The following is a 12746-nucleotide window of genomic DNA, read 5'->3' on the forward strand; positions in this document are numbered from 1 at the left end:
AAACAGAACTATTAAAACTTCCAAACTAAGCCTCCTAGGATTAGTACCTTGAAGTAAAAGAACAGAACCATAGCCACATAACAAAGCTTGTAGTCTCACAGCCCAGGTGATGTTTTTAAAAAAGCTCTTCACTATCCAGGGGAAAGGGAAGAAAGAAAGAAGCTTAATTTCTCACGATGCAAAGAAATAACAGCTAACGTGATTAGTAAAATCTGCACTGCAAAGTATGGTCTGGGCATACGAGATGGAAGAATCTGTCAACTAATCTCCATTGTTAAACTGGCAGTGAAAAGAGCTATATTATTTTGCAATCTAAACGGGCTCAGTGCAAGACAGTCATATTAATTTGACTGCACCAGAGGACATTAATCTTCAGTGTAGCTGAGATGACTTGCCCAAACGTAATCCAGTTAGTTACACGCTTAGTTAATTTTTTCCTGTTGTCCATTGAAACTATTCAGATTTGTTAGCCTTCTCTAGATGATAACTTCTGTGCTCCAAGTCTGACCCTTTCTGTCTTAAAGAGAGAAAGACCCCTACCATCAAGGAAGCCCCTGAAGGGACTTTTAATACGTTGACTTGCAATACTCAAATGTTCATTTATTTGTAATGGGAGCCTAAAGTAGATGCAAAAATAAATTATATAGCCATCTGACATCAGTTTAAAATGCAAAGATGGAAAAAGCAAGAGCATTAATTATCAAAAGTAGAGTAGTTCAACAGGGATCATTGCATCAGTGAATGCCAGGAGATAATCTCCATGTTGCAGCTTTATGAAGTATAGACATTAGGCTAACAACTGATGCCTCATGAGATACAAGCGATTGAATCTTTCAAGGTGGTATCCTTGGATGCACACTCATCCGTCATCTTATTTTTTCTATGACTTGATTTACTCTTTGCTGGAATTAGGGTCTAGATCAAAAATGAAGAGAGAGTAATGTAAAAGAATATTTATAAATCTTGGATATGAGACATATGTTGAACAGTTTTGCCTTAACTAACTGAGCTGTTAGTCCCCAAGGTTAGGCCCCCTCAGCTATGCTAACCAGGAGCACAGATCTCCACAAAGTGTAACTCCCTGAGAATAGCAAATACCGTTCTATTTCTAATTATATCATCAGAACAGTGAGAAAAAAAGAATGTTTTACCCAAATAAGGCTGCATTAGATATGCATGAATGCAGAACAGATGCCTGGTGTTAGAACTACCTTGTCCACTCCACAAAAAAAAAAAGAATCCAGAGCTCCAATCTAACTCACAGCTTATGTCCTCATGGAACTTGGCAAGAGGACAAGGAAAAAAAAAACCCTCTAAAGCTGATCTAATCACTAATAATGACAGAATTATTATGACAGAAATATAAATTTATGATATATCTAGTCTGACAGTGCTATTTTAGGACAATAATTCAAATGAGGATGCAAAAACCCCAAGGTCGAATTCATTCCCAATATAAACTGGCAGTATTCCTGTGGACTTCAATGAGAGATTTACTTGTTCACTCCAGTTCTAATTTTGAGTCAGCATCTTTTCAATACTTAGGATTGAGTTGCACCAGCCTAAAAACTACTCACTCTTAAATCCAAAGCAAGCATCTCCAAGGAGCTGGGGAAAAGGCATATTTTCATGTAAGTATCTGCATTTAGACAGAACATTTAGATTTACTGTTACTGGAGTAACTTACCCATATAAAGAGAAAAGTTCTTTATAAAAAATAAAACCTAAAAAGCCTTAGAGGCAGAGCAGCAAGAGCCAGTCTAAAATACCTGTGTGACTCTCATATCCAGATAACCATAAAGCAAGACTTGAAAGTTGCGTAATGGCTGAGCAAAATAAAGTCGAACATACAATTTCATGGCAATGGCTCTGCATGTCAGATGGGAAAAGGTGCAAATCCTCAGCAAAAAAAAGAAGGGAAGATAATGGGAAATTTGGATACATAGAGCCTCACCCCCATAATCCTGACTAGTAGACAGATTTACTGTGGAGGAAACCTGTGGTCATGATAAGCTGAGGAAATAATAGGAGTCCCTGAAATAGAGAATAACAAGGAAGAAAGAATAGGCAGAGCCTTAGTTACGTGCAATCTGCTTGGGTTGTGTAAGCAACAATAATAAATTCAAACATTAAATCAGAATGACATGTTTCCACTTTTTTGTTTTGCGGGAAATGGGATTTTGTTTTCCTTGTGATGCAACCAAATGAGTTACAAAACAGCAAAATTTCCTGAGGAAGGGAAATTTTGAGTTGTGCTATGCAAACACTTTAGTCGTGTTACTGTGTGAATTGCAGTAAAACACAAAAACATACTCCACCCTACTGTAACCCAAACTGTAACAGCAATGAGGCTAGAGAATCAGTAGCAGCCCAAAGCCAAACCAGAAGTATTGCAACAGAAAGTTTGTGATTCTGGAGAAAACACTTTACCATAGGTTGGGCTATCTTTATAATTGCTGTGATGATAATAAAGCATATATTTAGATACTTCACTGTTTGATCTGAGGGATTTCGCCACAGAGTAGCTCTATGAAGGGAAAAATGAGAGAACTGAGGCAGCCAAGTGGTCCATTATGCCTTCTCAGAAGAAAAAACACTCAATCATTTACAATTAGTTCGATAAGCAAGACCACTGGTTTTAGAGCTTAGCTATAAATACAATTTTTTTATGTGGTTATTGATTTACTATTTAAAGATGGTTGGTTAAAAGATGAGGTTGCCCGAGATCTGTATCCACTACCATTAAAGGATAAGTGCCTAGGACTTGTGGATAGGTGCTGTTTATTGACTTTGATATATTGCATAAATACTGTGGCTGTGTCAGTGACTCAGGTCAGGGTGTGTTGCTTGAAACCCTCCACAAATGTTGAACAAATTAAATCCCTGAATCAGTATTTTATATATTAAAACATAAAAATAAATACAAGTTTTATAAAAGCACAGGACTTGAACCGTAGTTTCTGAACTGCTAGGTTACTTTCAATAACGATCACCTGAATTTTATCCACTCTTAAGTATTGCTTCGCATCAAAAAGAAAAATCGACTGGGCTCCCCTGCGTAAGCGGTACTACAGGTTTCTGCCACTAGAGTGTGTCAAGGCACGTGTGAGGAACAAACCTCTCCGTACTCCGGCTCCCATCCCTGAATTCGAACTACGGCCATAGCATTAGACAAAGACAAGCAGCCTGAATGTGCCATTTTCCTGATTTCCTGCTTGAAAACTAGAACATGTCCTAAAGGTTCTACTCCTGAGAAAAGGTCTCACCTCATTCAGCTTATGCTGGGCACAGAATTTTCATATGAATACTGAACAACACAGGCATCCAGAAACAGTCCAGCCAATTTTAAGATCCATTACACTGTGACCATCGGTTCAATGTCAATGAAACATCCAGGCTAAGACTCTTACTTTGATGCAATACAATAACCCTGTTATTTTGTACTGAAAACTCAGCACATCCAGTCAATGTATGTAGATCTGTCCCTCCCTGCTTGTCTTTCTGCTGGATGTGTGCAGTTGAACAGTTGCAGTAAAATTTGGGGAAAAACCACACATACTTATACAAAACCCGAAAAACTGCTGAGAATGGAGATGCTCTGCTGTGTTTAAGACATCAGTTTGAAGACAAACGATAAAAGCCCCTCTCTTTGATAGTAAAAAAAAATAAATCAGAACAGTTAAAATTAGAAATGCGTAGGCATAAAGCATTGCCAGTATCAAACAGAATATGTTGAAATGTACACATTTGAAAATGCTAAAAATCAGGCTCTGCCTCCGTACTTTACTGAATAAAGGCTTGGCCCCTTCTCCATCTGTAAAACTGCACTGACAGCGCTCCCTTCCTCTTTTTGCCCATTTTTGTCTCCTCAGATTGCAAACTCTTATTAGCTGTTTTGATTACAGAGGTTAGCTTTTAGTAATAGTTTTCACAGTCCATAGTGTTACCACCCTCTTGCTGAAGATTTTAGCTACTAACTAGGCCAACCATATTAACTTTTATTTAAAATACAGTCAAAAAAATTCAAATTAAAAAAAAAACAAAAAAAAAAACAAACAAAAACCAACACCCAAACAACTACCATATGAGAAATGGGAATCCTACACACAAATTTGTAGTCCCATACATGTTCAGGTGGTGTTCTGAATGGAGACATGTAGCACTTGATTTCATTATCTACTTACTTCCCTTAGGAAAGCTCTGCTAAGCCTTTCTTGGAAACTGGAAGAGCTTTCTGAGCTTCCAGAGGTCCACAGTGTTATAGTGACAGTGATGACTGAGCAAAACACCTTCTGAAATCCTTAAGGATCCTTCCAAGTCAGCCACATAGGGTCAATACAAATAATGGGAGAAGAATCCCAGATGTGAAGATTCAGCTTTTGAGTTGCCCAGATCAGCCTGAAAAAAGGAGACAGCCTGACTAGACACCTGGAGTTCTCATCTCCTGCTCTGTAACTTTACATGAAAAATTTTCAATGTCCTATTTATCTGAAATGAACTGGTGGCTGACAAGAGAACAAGAACATGAAAGAGAAGAATAGGAACATGAAGTATAAGGGAAAGACCTGTGACTGGTAAGGTCTCTTTTACTGGGCTAATGATACGTTAGGTAGGTATCCCACAGTCACGTCAGAACTAAGAGATCCTTGTTTTCACGTGTAGCCTGCTGAAATCACAAATCCTTGCACAGCATGTTGTCATCTCAAAGACCAGGAGTACAGCACATGCAGAGCATGCAGCAAGGTCTAACAGTGGTACAGCACATGCGAGGAACTATATCCTTACACACTAACAGAGGTGTAAGCAAACATCTTTTCACAAGTCACCTGAAAACTGTCAGGACAGTGTCTCATGAAGGTTTCATAAAAAAGACTAAGCAAGTAAAGTTTTCCCCAGTTCAATAATCAAGCCAAAATGTCAGAAGGAAGCAAGCAGAAGCTTCAGCTCACACAGAGTATTTTTTTTCTTACAAAATAAAAACCTAGTAATTTCAATTTGGGGTAAACCTGAAAGAGTGCATTTAATTAAAAAAAAAAAGTTCCATGCCATTTTAAAAAAAAAAATTACTTTTTTAAATTCAGATCAATTTTGAAGTGGAAAACGGTACTTCAGTTTCAAAAGATGAAAAATTTCATTTTAAGCATGTTAAAATATTGCCTTTAAAAACAGAGAAAAGGTCATATTTTTCCTATTATTTCACTTCAAACTATTTGTCTAGTTCAACTTAATCTCAAAAACGATCCCAGTCATTTCAAAACTCAATTATTCTAGGAATTTAGAAATAATTCAATTTTTTTGTCCAGCTCTATTCATAAATTCAAGCAACATTTTGGCCCTACAATCTTGGGAAAAGAAATATTCAAGAGCCTTTCTAAAATACCTTTCCATTTCCTGCCACTGTGTCCCTAGTTGATACCGCTTGTATCCTTGTGCAGCAGTGGCTCTACCCTCAACACGGCAGAGTCCCTCATTAAACATTTTCTAGAACTACAGTATGAAGGCTAGAAAGTGAACTTGCTGCTTTTATAAAGAAGGAAGAACACCCAGGAGAAGGTATTTAAATTATGTCCTGAGGCAGAATGAAGTTGATTTATGTCAGGGATTATTTTTATCTTCCCAGTCGACTCGAAGCTATGCAGCGAAGACTGCATAGGCACTGACACGTAGCACTGTTTTGTACCAGACTCTTGACAGTGTTTGAAAAGAAAGGAAAGTGAAGAGCAGGTGGAGAGCTGCCCTTCTGCAGCCCATCACGCAGGTCTCCGCAGGAAGGGCTTCCCCGGCCAGCCACCCGTAGGCACCAGATCGACTCGGTTTGCTCGGCTCGGGTAGCACAAGCAGATTGCCAGAGGATGGAGACTGTTGGGTTTGGCTCCTGCATCTACCACTCCACACTTGTCCTGGCATGACAATGGAAAAATGGGATGGTTAATGTAGAATCCCGTGCCCCGTTCTTCACTCACATGCTGCCACTGAACATCTCTAATCCGTGCTGAGATCAGGATAGTTGAACCCCAGATACCTGAGATCTTTCTCCCTCCTTCTTGGGCTGGCCCCAGCACAGGAAAGAATATATTTTTCCACCCCTGAGACCTCAATCCAAAGCCCATGACCCTTCCATTGATTTCAGAAATCCTCTACAGAATAACAACCAGAAAACAAAACCAAAATGCTGCAACTGTGAAATTACCTCTGGAAAAGGAATGGCAATTTCCTCAGGAGCTTTTTTGCTGAAAAAGGGCAGTGTACATACTGAGTCTTTAATGTGCAGAGGCGTGTATTCAGTTGCCTTAAAGAACATGATCTAAAACATTAAACTTCCACGTTTAATTTTCATGGATAGAGAAGGAAAATCAGTGAAGAGCTGCTAGAATAAAAAAAGTAAGAGCAAATGTCTCCAAGCAGCCTACTAAAATAAATAAATTACTTGGATTTAAAAATTTTCTTGCAGTGATCGAAATACGAACATTGCACCACATTTCCAGTGCTTGCAAGCAAGAACAAATTCATTATAAACTGACATGAAACTACATTTTCCTGTACCATTTATGAACAAGCAGTGATGTGCAAGCTCGTAATTAAGAAATTTAAATGCATTTGTATGTTAATAAATATAATGATATATGTAGCTGAATTCTTAATCATCTAGTGAATATAGTTCCTAAAATTACAGAGGGTAAGGAACTAACTGGATTCTCTTCATCTTGTCTGTTGGCTAGGAGTAACATATTGTGTGTTCTCTAGAACTGAGAAAGGACAACACTCTGGAAAAGGAAGGAGTTACATCCAGAAGCAATCAAGTAGCTTGACATTTATGATTAGGAGCTTTTTATCTTTTTCTTCTTTTAAATTTTCTAAGTAAAAATACCACTTATTTTAAGAGACCCTCCCATCCCCTGAAAGAAATATAATTGAGAATCAGTGAGATATGTTATAAATAAAAAGATAATTAAGATAATTATTAAAATAGTAGCTAAAAGGAATAGTTCTTCAAGCAACTGCAGCTAGCACTATAACCTCTCTGAAGTTTCAGACAGCACATCTTCACAAGAGCTAAGATGTGATTTTACATTATTAAATACAAGTGTAGAGATGCAGTGGACATATATGTTTTCCTAATAAACCTATCTCTGAGTCCTTGATATTCTGAATCACAGCAGCAAAAAAGCACTGGAACATAAGATGGGGTGATGCAAAAATAAAAAAGAATTAAAAGAAAAAAATTCTGTACATGTTTTCTGCTAAATGCATGGTATATACATACTACACTCAAGCTTTATTCCTTTCTTGGCATGGATTTTTATGGCAATATTACTTGGAAGTAGAACAGAAAGATTATAACATATATTACAGACTTAACACATACAAATAGTGTTCTGCTGAAATACAAAGTTTTTTTGAGTGCTGCATTATATGGCATTATCTTTTTCCTGCTATGAGAGGAATCTCATGTCATTCCTATGAGATAATGACTTCTCATAAGAGCAGATGAAATTTGCACAGCAGTTTGCAAGAAAGAGAACTGGTTTTTAATCTCCATTTTACGTAAACAAAGCTGATAATAGCAAACCTTCTGGTGAATAAATTATTAGCAATTAGCCTTAATTTGGGCAGTGTATACTATTGGAGCATTTCAGTGGTAGACAAATGCGATTTGAGAGAGGTTTGTTCTCTAGCAGTAAAATAACAGGCTGAGGTCACTTTAAACAAATGTTTGAAATGCAGTGTATTATTAGTATTTCAATCACTGCCAATTGCCTTTACTTACTATAATTACTGTTTCATAAGATTTAGAACAAACATGTTTTGCTATCTACTGCAAGACAACATATCACAAATTGAGGTGATTCAGATTGAGACTTGTCTTATTTTAAGCACATTCTGAAGCCAAGACTTGAATCCTAATATAAATTATTCAAATCTCCTCACGACTGTACCTGTTTCCTCTAAAAAATAAAGTAAATATTGTATGCATTTTGCCTTTCCTTCTTAGAGATGGCTGCTCCTCTGGTTCTCTTAGTCAGGACCCACTCGTTTCAAGCACTAATTCCTTTCTTCTCCTTTTCCTTTCCTAATTTTCCAGAAGGAATCTTAGTGACCACAGTTGTCTGATTTTGTCAAGAGTAACTAATTTACAGCGTTCTACAGGCTTCATGGAGTGGGTTCTCTTTTTCCACAGAAGGGTGATGCAACAGGCCACCCTGTTTTACCTAGCAAATAAACATTAGAATAACTTGCTTGCAATCTAATGCATTGGTGATGAACAGAAAACTACCTGGTAATGTTTCTCGTGATAATTTTTTGCACACTGATGTTGGATGATGACTAGCAGGACCCTTGCTGAGGGAGCATATGGTTAGGACACTGATGATATGACATTGACCGTCGTGAATTACCCAATATTTTTAAAGCAGACTGTATTTTGATGTCCTAACTTCTAAGTGGTTATAGTAATATAAAGCCATCAGATTTTCTTAAGTGAAAAGTACATACATTTTCCATTGTCATCAGCTGGGGAGCTATCACAGCATTTCTCTTCTTGTGCACTTGCTTATAATAACAATTACCTCAAATATTGACAATCCTAAATACACTGTAATATGAAATGCCATATAAACAAGTAACTATCTTTACAACAGATGTTAAATGTTTTAAAACAGAAACAGTTAAAAGTTTCATGAGAAATGCATTCATAATATATAAGCTGCACCAAAAAAAACCCCAAACCTCTGAACTTTTAATTAGCTTTCCATGAGGAAAAAAGGTGTTTGCAGCATAGTTAGCACAAATGACTATTATTATCTCCTTGGTCTTGAAATCTGTGAATCGACAAATACAATGGTTTATACCACTCACTTCATACATCGCAGATAGAACAGGTTTCCTGCATCGTCCTCATGGGGCCCATAAGATTTGAAACTCTGCATTACAGCAATAATTGTAATCAAACCACATACTTCTGCCAGAAATCCACAGGACTCAGGAAGGAGTTAGTTTCCCTCATGCACAATTAGTTTCCCTGATACACAATTAGTTTTTATCTATTGGATTTAGGTTTGGGCATTTTTCACCTCACTCTGAGGCATCAGCTCAGCCCTAATTGTCTGGACATAAATCCAAACTCTACCCACCCAGATCAAGTCAGAAGTTAAATCAGATAGTGGCAACAGACTTTTAAAATTAAAAACAATGTAATTCAGTGGTGTATAAATCATAGTCTTCCACAGGCAGCTATGCAGTTTCTAGAGCTCATCTGGTGATTGTTGTTCCAAAGTAAAACCAAATAATTTTATCTTAATTTCACAGTTTCTCAAGTAATTACACAAACTTTGTACAGCACAAATAGGTTTTCTGGTATCTTGATTTACTTTTCCCTAGTAGTTGCAACTATCTAAGTAGGACTAGAAAAGTGTAATGTTACATTACAGAATTCTGTTTTGGTTAATGTATTTCTAGTCTTCATGACCCTTTTCATGACTGTACAGTGTGGCACTCACTCTATACAATCCTGAGACCCTTCCCTCTCTACTCCCTCTCTATGTAGCATTTTTTGCTTTTTACAGCCCTTTTACTCAAGCACACAGCTTAGGTCAGTCATGGAGTCCACCTCATGATGGACTGCAGCTTCAGACCTCTGAGTGAAGTACAAATATGATCACATTTCACACAGCTTCTTTTGCTTCTGATACCAGCATGACAACACAGATGATGGTAACACGTCTGTGTTAGAGCCTGGGCTGCTGCTAAGGTGAAGGGAACTTGGGAAAACATGGTAGCAACGTGACTTTAAAATATCTATGAACACAAGGTCTTTCACACATCTTCTTACCTCTATACTGTGAAGAGGAATACAAAAGTCACATATGGCATTATTTCTCTATTCCTTGGATAAACAAGGAGGGCTACCCATGGGGTCAGAATTCATACAGAAAATGCCAGTCTTCTTCATTCCACCTCCATAAAGGTTATCAAGATCACACGTAAGATTTGGGGAGACAAGAATTCTGCATCTCTAGGTGCCGACAGCACTTAGAACGATCTTAATTTGACCCAATCTTCTTCACTCTACCTCCATAAAGGTTATCAAGATCACATGTAAGATTTGGGGAGACGAGAATTCTGCATCTCTTTAGGTGCTGACAGCACTTAGAACGATCTTAATTTGATCTGCTTCTGATCCCTTTTCTGTTTATGTCCTTGGTGCAAGTAGTTCAAAGAACTGGATTCTCCTTAACTTCTGCTTCTCTGCAGAAGTTCTCTGAACTTTGTTCTCAGCATTTCTTACTTCCCTCTCTGTCTGGCAGACAAGGCAACCTTTGGGACCCTTGTGCTCTTGGTGTCATCACAGGGCAGAGGTTATGATTCATAGAAGAGCTGTCTCCTGCCAGGCTGCGAGCAGTATGCTAATGTGACAGCTTGGCAAGTATTTGAGAATGTCACTTCTAGCAAAATAGCTGTCCTGAATGGTATTTGTCATATATACAAGCAGATATCCATCAACAAGAAAGTCCTGCAAAATTCAGCTCTAATATATATCTCAAATGAGATGCCTACAGGCACTTTAACATGAGTACATGTCAGTAGCCATATGTGCTGTAACCCTCCTCTTTATACATACCCAACATAATTGGTTCATGCACCATAGATCTAATCTGCGTTCTCTGCTTTGGAAGCAAGATTAATCTAAACACTTCAGAATTAGTTCAAATGCATTAAATAGAGTATAAATCTTCATTACTTTGGCTACCAAGCAGTTAAAGAATGTGGCAAATGACCAAATCATCAGTTTGCCATTCAGTTTCAGCTATATGCTGCGCTACCACTTCATTTCAAGTTCTTCAAAGCCCTGCAGCTGAACTACAGCCGGGTATTTAATACAGAATTGTATCTTTTGGGGAATGTGTTATTTTTAAATGCTTAATAATTATGAATTCATTTGCCATTCTTTTTATAAGCAGGGGATTGTAATGAACTCATCTGTTATTCATGTGAATGTCAAATGTGTTCCCACAGGAGTTTTATTCTAATTCACTATTAGTGGACTCATAAAATAAAATGCTATCCATTTTTTACTCTGAACATGTAACGCTTGATAATTATTCATCAAAGGGCAAATGTACTATTTTTCTTTGGCAACTTTCAGTTCTGATTTAACCAGGTAAAGAACTAGGTTAAAAGTAAGGGTACCTTTAGAAACAGTTACAAGTCGATTTGATAAGCTGTGAGTCTTTCATTTAAAATGCAATGAATGAGATTATAATGAGCTAGTACTAAAAAATACTATAAGCATACATGCTTGAACTACATGCATTTAACATAACAGGACAAAATGTACCCCAATATATAATGCCTAATGATAGTTCAATTAAAGACACATTTTCAGTATTCATGAGGTGATCACAACAGTTTTCATGCAGCTGTCCTATTGCAGTAGAAAATTTAGAGGTGATATACTTACAGGTCACTGCAGGATTTGAATGTGATGACACTGGACAGTGGAACTTTGACCTGTGAAAACAAACACAAACTAAGCAGTAGAAAAACAGAGAATTCAGACTTTGATTTGTTTTGTTTTTCCAGAAAGTTAAATATACGAGGGTTTTTATGAAATGATTTCCAAATTTATTCTAAATCCCTAAACTACTGTAAGGACTTACCCTATGAAACAATAGCCCTGAAATATTTCAGCAACAATTCCTTAGATCTGACATGCTGTGCTACACTTCTTCTCAAGTATGTCAAAGTGACTGTTCCAGTCTTGAAATGCTCTTTAGAAATGCTAACCAAAACGAATTAATTATTATAAAGATGCATTTTCAAGGGAAATGGTAACAAATCCAGAATCCCACTTATAATTGGAACCACTAGATTAATATATGTATAGTTTTACTATAAAATACACAAGCAAAGGAATTCTTTTTTTCAGTTGAAGTAACAGAAGGGTATGCTTTTAGTGTTAAGGATTATCTCAGTTACTTTTTTCTGCACGGAAATGGTCATTTCCTCAAATCAAATGTACAGTGTTTAAATCAAAATATATTACCTCTGTGCAATCTCTGGCAGTCAGTAGATTATTAGAATATTAACTATGAATAAACCATTGAGAAAAGCATGCAAACCAAAGCTCAGGTGTCAGTCTTGGTGATCACAGATACTTCAATATGTTAAAGATTGTAACTTCATGTTTTGTAACGGTTAGCAGAAAAACATAATAAGCAACAGTGCTTCCTGAACACTATGACTTCTTTTGTAGTTGAAGAAATACTATTTACTTTACATTTTAAAATACTTTTTACTTTATTTTAATAATGAGCATGTTAAAAACAAAACATCAGTCTTTAATTGCTGCAGTGTCAGATAGGAGGGACGGAGTTACATAATGTGAAAATAGGAATATCAGAAACTGTGAATGAAAGGAAGAGTGCAGAAGAGGGCTAACACTACTATGCCATGAAATGGGTGAAACTTTGTTGAAGCTTGCATGTTTATCAGCTGTTTTTTATTCAAAATGAATGTAAGGTATTTATTTTATACATTACTGTGACAAAAATTATCACCTCCAGCAGGCAGCCTGAAGGCACTTCCCTAGAGTGAGAACACAAACGTGGGAGATAAGAATGAGAAGACATTCAGTTTTGTTTAATGGAATTTGTGTGTGCATGGATGCATATATATAAATACCACTTTCCTTGAAAGCAGAGGATAGCTCAGGAGACCTAGGAACAGACAAATAATTTGTCAATTTA

The 12746-nt window shown here is 37.0% G+C and overlaps 1 long non-coding RNA gene across 1 annotated transcript in view; it reads right to left on the reverse strand.

Annotated features, from left to right (window-relative positions):
• The window catches only part of LOC121097452, a 31863-nt gene that overhangs the window by 12076 nt on the left and 7041 nt on the right, over positions 1-12746 (reverse strand). Inside the window, exon 3 of the long non-coding RNA XR_005830964.1 lies at positions 11459-11508. This is a non-coding gene — a long non-coding RNA (uncharacterized LOC121097452). The remainder of the gene's footprint in view (positions 1-11458; positions 11509-12746) is intronic.

This window comes from Falco naumanni, chromosome 14 (genome assembly GCF_017639655.2).
Source record: "Falco naumanni isolate bFalNau1 chromosome 14, bFalNau1.pat, whole genome shotgun sequence".
Classification (NCBI taxonomy): domain Eukaryota; kingdom Metazoa; phylum Chordata; class Aves; order Falconiformes; family Falconidae; genus Falco; species Falco naumanni.